General features: G+C 41.8%; 1 long non-coding RNA gene across 1 annotated transcript; it reads left to right on the top strand.

The window, feature by feature from the left end:
• Nucleotides 1–2,495: 2,495 nt before the first annotated feature.
• On the top strand, nt 2,496–7,675 carry LOC140106374 (uncharacterized). Its single transcript, XR_011850774.1, has 3 exons — nt 2,496–2,684; nt 3,967–4,327; nt 7,604–7,675. It is a non-coding gene; the product is annotated as an uncharacterized lncRNA (long non-coding RNA).
• Nucleotides 7,676–8,979: the final 1,304 nt, after the last annotated feature.

The following is an 8,979-nucleotide window of genomic DNA, read 5'->3' as shown; positions in this document are numbered from 1 at the left end:
TTTGTTACACAAGCCATCACTCAGCTCTGTACATGGAAAAATTAAAAAGTTTTAGATTTTTGAAGGTGGGGAGTGGAAAATGAAAATGCAAAAATGAAAAAGAGCATCGGCGGGAAGGGGTTAATATAAAGCACTGATAATGTTATTGTACAAACACCATAATTACTGTTTTCTAAGAGTAGGACTGGACCAGCTGAGCCGTCACCCCGTCCATGGGGACATTTGGTCTCTCTCTTCTTTTTGGCTCTTCTTTCTTTAGTGGGAACAGTAACTCTGAGGCCTCCTATGGTTGGGGTGACCAGAACAATCATTACAGGGGAAAAAGAAGTGGCATTGGAGAGGGATGTTGGGATAGTAGGGGAGGCCCACAGAGTGACAAAGACCAGTGGTGTAACTAGAAGCTGATGGGCCCCAGTGCAAAGTCTGTGCCGGGCCCCCGACTATAATGTATGGTTTATAGTAATAGTCTTCTCATATGGGAAAGTTACACCATAAGGGCCCCTTAAACCTCTTGGGCCCGGGTGCGATCGCAACCTCTGCACCCCCTCAAGTTACGCCCCTGACAAAGACACAATTCTAGATATTGATCATTTATAAAGTTATACAGTTATACAGATGGAAAAGGAATACTGAGCTCCAACACTGAACCGCCAAGCTGTCCGTGACAATTTGATGGCTGCCTTAAATGACCGCGCACAAGCGTGCAACCATTTTTAATGTTAGGTAAGGTGATGGCAAAGTGGAAGGAGCGCAACTATGGGAGAGATTTATGGCAGAGAAGGCAGATAAATCTCAGTTTCTTGCTTTTCTGTCCGCACGCAACTGTCGTTGTATCATAGCAAGGAGCAGGACGGTTAGCAGGGGCAGAGTGACACACGAAACGCGCGTCGGGGAACTTCATCCATACACACTATATACCATGGGTAACTGAATTTTGAATAACAGATATAATGGGATCTTTTTGAAAAATTATTTTGTTATATTTTTTGTATTTTTAAACTATGGCTCTAACTATGCATTGGCACTTTAATGCAGGCTGATATATATTGGGAGTTAATCTCTGCACTTGCATTTGCACTTTTTTGAGAGATACAGCAATTTGCACATATTGGGGCTCATTTACTAAGGGTCTGAATCGCGCACTTCCGTCTGGTTTCCCGATGATTTGCACTGAATTGCCCCGGGTTTTTGCCGCACGCGCTCGTATTTTGGCGCATCGGCGCCGGATTTCACGCGACAGAAATCGAGGAGTGTGGCCGTCGGACAACCCGACGGATTCGGAAAAAACGCGGAATTTAAAAAATAATTTGTGTCGCAAGATCCGCACTTACATGCACCGGAAAGAAGCAGGTGAACTCCGGCGGACCTCGGTGCAGCAGCGACACCTGCTGGATATCGGGCGCACGACCTTAGTGAATCCTGGCAGAACCCGAACTCCTCGTCGGAGAACGCACCGCAGGATCGTGACTGGACCAGGTAAGTAAATGTGCCCCATTGATGCGCTTTATGCAATTACGACCTGTTTAGTTATGCTGATGAATCATATGGACCTTCAGGAATAATTTCATATTTTCTTGTAGCCATCTACAAATTTTGTATTAAGGTTTTTAGATTATTTTCAATAAAAAAAATTAGATTTTTAACCCTTTTCTTTTGTGATTTAATGTGTATGAACCAGTTCAAACTCTTATATCTTTGGATTGTGGTAAATAGTCTATGGAGTGGCTTCAAATAAGAAGAAATATTTTGGAATCATTGTTACCTTTTGGTTCTGTGTTGACAATTTGGTTTTGTGCAGTTTTAGTTCTCATTGCCACCATTTAGGTAATTACTATGAAATAGCACACCGGCGTCACTAAAGGTTTACACGTCACACAAATCCGTCTCAAAGCTTTCACGAGGTTAACGTTAACGACACTTTTATGACCTTTTAACCTTCATAATGAATAGATATATATTCACCACGAGGTCGTGACATTTAGAAAACTCATTTTGCACTTATAGCAATAATCCTTTAATTGTGGATATGGGGTAGGGGGGGTTACTTACCTTTGTGATCCGAGGAATAGAAACAGCATAAATAGTCAATGGTGTTAGATGATTGATAGGGATACCCTATAATTCTAGTTATAGTGAGATATTCTTAGTCAGCATTTAAGACACCTTGGGTAACAGACCTTCAAACTTACAAAGGAATCAAAGGTGTCTTTGCATAAAGTGTATTATGAAACAGCGCAAACACTAGGTTACAATCCTAACCATAAAAAGTGTCTAGCAACCTTACCTGTGTCACCATAAGGGGGGGGGGGGGGGGGGGTATTTAAGAATGACTAAATATTCCTGTAATAAGACACTGAAAAGTAAACTAAAGTCTTTCAGAGAGGATTAGTTCAGTACGTCCCATTGTTAAGACTACGTGTGGTATATGCCTATTCTTAGGTGTATAAAAGACAACTAACCGTTCAAATAAACTGTGCTCTTTGCCCAGACTAACTCTGAGTCTATGTACATCGCATATGAGCGCTGAGAAATATTCAATAATTCGGCTTCCGTCCAATATACTCACTGCACTGGTCGACTTGAGACCAGACCCCACATCATTGATCGGCTGTGATCACATCAATCAATCATGTTACGCTGTGTTACTTTACTTGTTCTTCTAGCTACAACATGGACTCAACAAGGTATGAAAAAATATTGTAAAATGTATGCGATTTATTATAACTCAGAACTGTCTGATCTATTATTATAATGCAAATTGATTAGAAAGTCCTATGGGCGGTAAGTGCTGGATAAATGTAGTTGAGATTTGTTAGTTGATGTTGGTCTACGGTGGCTGAGTGGGTAGCACTTCTGCCTTGCAGCGCTGGAGTCCTGGGTTTGTATGTTCTCTCCGTGTTTGTGTGGGTTTCCTCCGGGTACTCCGGTTTCCTCCCACACTCCAAAACATACTGGTAGGTTGATTACATTGTGAGCCACCAATTTGCCATGCTTTGTGCAGCGCTGCATAATCTGTGTGCGCTATATAAATAAAAATAGAAAAATGTCAAACTAAATTATAAAATCTTTACTTACAGCGGATTTGGAAATGTTGATATTTTGCTTTTTTTTTTAATTGTAGTCATAATTCGTTTTTTTTTCCAATAATTTGTGTGGATGCCTAAAGACTAAGGCTGCATTCACACGACCGGTGCCCGCCGTACCGTAGCACGGCGGGCACACGGCAGCGTGCGGGGAGAGGAGGAGGGGGAGAGCGCTGCTCACCCCCGCCCCTCTCCATAGGGATATATGGCGCACGGCACCGTATGCCCTGAAAAAATAGGACATGTCCTATTTTTTCACGGGGCACGGAGCAGTACGGTGCCGCACGTGTGCGGCACCATACCGCTCCCGTAGGGCGCCGCACGCCCATTGCCGTCTATGGGGGACGTATATCGGCCGTATATACGTCCCCCTTGCGGTCGTGTGAATGCAGCCTAAATCAAACTCTTTTAGTCATTTGGTCTATAGACTTGTATACAGGCGGTCCCCTACTTAAGAACCCCCGACATACATATGACCCCTAGTTACAAACTGACCTCGGGACATTGGTAATTTGTTGTACTTTATCCTTAGGCTACAATAATCAGCTGTAACAGTTATCACAGGTGTCTGTAATGAAGCTTTAGTGTTAATACTGATTCTTATGACAACCCAACATTTTTAAAATCCAATTGTCACAGAGACCGAAAAATTTTTGTCTGGGATTACAATGATAAAATATACAGTTTCGACTTACATACAAATTCAACTTAAGAACAAACCTACAGACCCTATCTTGTACGTAACCCGGGGACTGCCTGTATAGAGGAGTCATTCTATTCATTGGGGTATTTACAAGAATATGTACAAGGGAATGTTTTCCTAAAAAAAACAGCCTATATCTTAATATTTTTTTTTTTCATTGTGATCCACTATTTCTTTCAGCTGTTTCCACTAAGTGCGGCGACAAATGCACGTCCAAAGAACATGGGGAGCTATATTCTTTCCTGGATAACATAGGAACAACCATAAACAATATCCTTCAGTCAGAAAAGCACAAGACAATTGTGCAAGACCTCATCAAAAAAGTGAAGTCCAAGATCCAAGACCTTGAATTCAATGCAAATGAAATGTTTGATATAAGGAAGTTATGTGAATATTTTCTTACAAAACTTCAATATGCGTCATTAACTGAAAAAGACATCATTGGCTTTCTGAATACTGATCCAATGAAACGCTTGGATTCATTTATAAAGAGCCTGAAGTCAACACAGAAAAAGGAACACTAGGTGGCAGTATAGAGACGGTAAGAAATCACTTAACTGACACTGTAACTTGATGGGGCTGTTCAACAAAAGTTATGAGATGCTATGGGGCCCGCAGTGTCTGGGGGCCCTGGCATTCCACCTGACTCTCTCCATTATACAAATATTATCCGGCACATTGTAAAGCATAATGGGGGTCATTTACTAAGGGCCGGATTCGCTTTTTCCCGACGTGTTACCCGAATTTTTCCGTTTTGCGCCGATTTTCCCTGAATTGCCCCGGGGTTTTGGCGCACGCGATCGGATTGTGCCGCATCAGCGCCGGCGTGCACGCGCCGGAAATCGGTGGGCGTGGCCGTACGAAAACCCGACGGATTCGGAAAAACCGCCGCATTTTTTAAAGAAAAGTGTCGCTTGACACGCGCTTACCTGCACCCGGCCCGGCTTGGTGAACTTCAGTGCATTCCGACGAACTTCAGCGCAGTAGCGACACCTGGTGGACAACGGGGGAACTACCTTAGTGAATCGCCGGAAGACCCGAATCCTCCACACAGAACGCGCCGCTGGATCGCGATTGGACCGGGTAAGTAAATCTGCCCCATTGTAAATCTGCCCACATTGTCATAATGTGAAAAAGCTTTAGGCAGCAATGGAAAAAAAACTTAAATTAAACTTAAAAAATTGTTAAGTTTTTAGCAACTAACAAAAATCAAAGAAACGAAAAATTATTTTAGGATATGTGTGGTCTACCAAACAGCATTGATACTTGTAGGCGGTCCAAACATCTTGGCAAACTAATCTTGAATCTTCTGTAGATGTAGATTTGCTCGAATCCTCCATCTTGCCAAAGAATGATAAAAGTACCTAATGGTTTGATAAAGATTTCTTTGAGTTTGTGAATTGGACTTGTATTTTGGTAACATAATAAATGTAAGACATATTCTAAAGGAAATCTACCATCAAAATCAAGCATGATAAACCAGGGACACTTATGCCTCATGAAGATCTCTTTTTCCTCCCCCCTCCCCTCTCCATAGAAAGCTTGACAGCCGGCTTGGTCACGGTGTGGTGAGACACAGGGGCATAACTTGAGGGGCTGCAGAGGTTGCGATCGCAACCGGGCCCAGGAGGTTTAGGGGGCCCATAAGGTGTCACTTTCCCATATGAGAAGACTATTACTATAAACCATACATTATAGTCGGGGGCCTGGCACAGACTTTGCACTGGGGCCCATCAGCTTCTAGTTACACCACTGGTGAGACGCTCTGTTTTGACTGTACCATAACCAGGTACCATAGACCTTTATGGGGACTGTGATTGTGTGCATGAGGCCTTACTCAGGGGCGTAACTAGTAGAGACAGGGCCGCATAGTAGACTTCTGAATGGGGCCCCCCTACCTCTTCAGAAAACATACATATTTGTATACTCACACAGTTATTTGCACACATTTATGCATTGATATATACATTTATACACCTACACAGATCTGTCCTAGTCGCTGCTGACCACATGGAGGAAGCACATAGTAGGAATTAGAGATCCCTAGTCCCGTTCTTCTGCTGTTCCCTCCCTCTCCACCGACATTTCTTTTCTGAGCTGCCGATACATGCTGTGTACTGTGGAAGATGTGCACGGTTATACACATATTATGCTGAACAATGTGCCGAATAATATTTGTATAATGGTGCACATCCTCCATCCTTAGTGTGTCAGGTGGAATGCCAGGGCCCCCTGACTCTGGGGCCCCATAGCATCTGCTATGGCTGTTTTCGCTGTAGTTACACCCCTGACCTTAGTAATAGATCCAGGCACCATGACTGTGGTCATTTTCTTATATTTGTATATATGCAAAAGAGTGTGTTTAAAAATGGGCTATAAATACTTACAAACGAATATTACGAAATGTTATTAGCTACGCATTAAAAACCATGTATCTTCCACGTCATGCAGTAAATAATATTATGACTAGCTCCCTCTTATGCATTACAATAAAATGCTCAAATTCCAATAAGTCTTTATAATAAATCCAACTAAATACCTGCTCTGGTGTATCTGATAAATATGTGTCCCAATGCAAACAAGTCTGAATATATCCCTAAGTATCTCTATCTAAACTGCAACAAAAGTAGACTAATCTATACAAATATATGTGATGAAAGAGTACACTTATAAAGCTACAAATAATAACTGATGCACAGTTATTAGCATTCGTTATAACGGTATAAGAATACTATTTCTCATGCAATATTTATATAGATTGGTAGGGCTACATTCAGACTTGCATTGTATAAATCCTATTATATTTGTAATTAAAAAGATTGTCCAAAATATAAGCTAATAATGAAAAATATAAGCTAATATGTACAGTCATGGCGATGAGTTTTGAGAATGACACAAATCTTATATTGTCACATGATCTGTTCCCTCTGGTTTGTCAGATGTTTTTATCACATGCAGAAATACAAGTACAATCATATTATGGGGAACAGAAGCTTTTATTGTCAGGTAGGAGGAGTTACTGCAGCGAGTCAGTATCTGCAGGACCTCTCCTTCTTCTCCAGGACCTCTGCAATTCTCTCTGGCAGCTCTCACTCACCTCCTGGACCAAATCCTGACCGATAGCCGTCCATTCCTGCACAATCACTGCTGCATTCTGTCACAATATGTTGGTTTTTGTTTGTCAACCTCTCTCCTTGAATTCCTTGATGATGCGATAGATTGGTGGCTGAGGGGCAATCTTTCTAGCTGCGATACTCTTCCCTGTTAGGCTAGTTTTGTGCAGTGCAATGATGACTGCATGTGTTTCTTTAGAGATAACCATGGTTAACAGAAGAGAAACAATTATGCCAAGCACCAGCCTCCTTTTACAGTGTCCAGTGGTGTGATTCTTACTTAATCCTGACGGATTGATCTCCAGCCCTGTCCTCATCAGCCCCCGCACCTGTGTTACTGGAGACATCACTGACACCATGTTACCTGCTGCTTTTAAGGCAGGCCTGCAATGAAGTTAAAATGTGTTTTGGGGGAAAAAGTTCATTTTCTAGGCAAATATTGACTTTGCAATTAATTGCTGTTAAGCTGATCGCTCTTTATAGCATTCTGGAGAATATGCAAATTGCCATTATAAAACCTGATGTAGGAGACTGTAAAAATTAACATTTGTATCATTCTCAGAACTTATGGCCATGACTGTACATATCAGAAGATCCTTTTCTGAAAAACCTTGTTGAAAATGTATATAAACCCTTTACATTCTTGTAAGTTATACTGCTACAAAAGAGAAAAGATTTGTAATAACATTATCTTTTCTTTTCAGTGCTGGGCCTCCTGGAAGAGACAATTCCTTGGAATATGTTCCTACATTGACAATAAAGAGCATTGAAAGCTGTTATTTGTGTGATACATTTATTTTCCTGACTTTGTAATTACTGTGACACATTAGTGACATCCACTTCCATTTCTGTCTCCTTTCATGTCTCACCTCTTCTTTTCTTATAACAGTATTTCATTGTTGTAGAGAAGGGTCAGGCAAACCAAGCAGATGACCAGGGACGCTTTCTTCCATCATATTGTAATCTTCTTTTTCCAGAGGATACATGAGGGGTAAAGCAGCAGTTCCTGCTGATTCCGGATATATTGAACTTACACCAGCACATGTTCAATGACTGTTATATTAGTTGTAGAATAGTCTGCACCCTGTGACCCTACATGGAGGCCTGATGGGTGCACATGCCGGATTTAGGAGAAGACAGAGCGGCCATGCCATGTGTGGTCCTACAGACCTTGACAAACAGCATAGGAGGGGGGAGTAAGCATAGAGAGGGGCTATTGAGGGGCATGGAAGTCCCCAGGGTGAGAGATGCACAGATCTAGAAAGTGGTCCTTTAGAAACTGTAATAAAGTGATAAAATATCTCGGAGCTTGTGCCTCAGAATCCAAGCAACTCACACACCACATTGTACATTTTTCAATGCTCAAAGTCTCTAGTACACTGTAGTATACAATAAAGTGTCTCCCATGTCATTGGATATTCCCATTCAAAAATAATCGAAAATGGAGATGGTTCATTTACACTTTATTGGGCCATTGTCCTTTTAGAGTTTAACAAAACAACCATTTAAACTTAAACTAAGACAAAAATGAGGTCATTCTGCACAATCTGTTTTAGATTTTCTTGTTTATCCTGCTCATATGATCACTCGGCAGCACTACATGTCTTTCCCTACAAATACAGGGACTTCCATGTAATACTTTTCTATTTTGTATGCAATATATAAGAAGAAGAGTGAAGAAATCAGGCAATTCGTTTTTGAGTGTAGCCTCCAAAAGGTATCGCCTGATTTCTTCTCTCTTCTTCTGCTCTCCATGCCTAACACGGTGCAAATCTACACTACTTACAACATGTAAGGTCATTCTAAGATAGATGCAACACCCTCGCCACTGCAAGGCAGAGGAGTGGTTGCGAATACGTCCCACCATGTAGCTTGCAGCCTGTGTAGGGTCTGATTAGCCTCACAGCATGTCACTACATAACACAGATGAACTCTGCAGTGGTAGATCCTGCCTGGTAAGGCAGGAGTTAATTGCTTTATGTGATGTCATATGTGTCAGCCAATCACAGGTGTTATACTTTGTCTCTGTGAGCTGAGCTGTGAGCTGAGATGTAATTGGAGGAGTAGCCACCACCTGACC

This window comes from Engystomops pustulosus, chromosome 11 (genome assembly GCF_040894005.1).
Source record: "Engystomops pustulosus chromosome 11, aEngPut4.maternal, whole genome shotgun sequence".
Lineage (NCBI taxonomy): Eukaryota > Metazoa > Chordata > Amphibia > Anura > Leptodactylidae > Engystomops > Engystomops pustulosus.
Note: the sequence above shows the minus strand (reverse complement) of the source record. Positions and strands in the feature narration are given on the sequence as shown.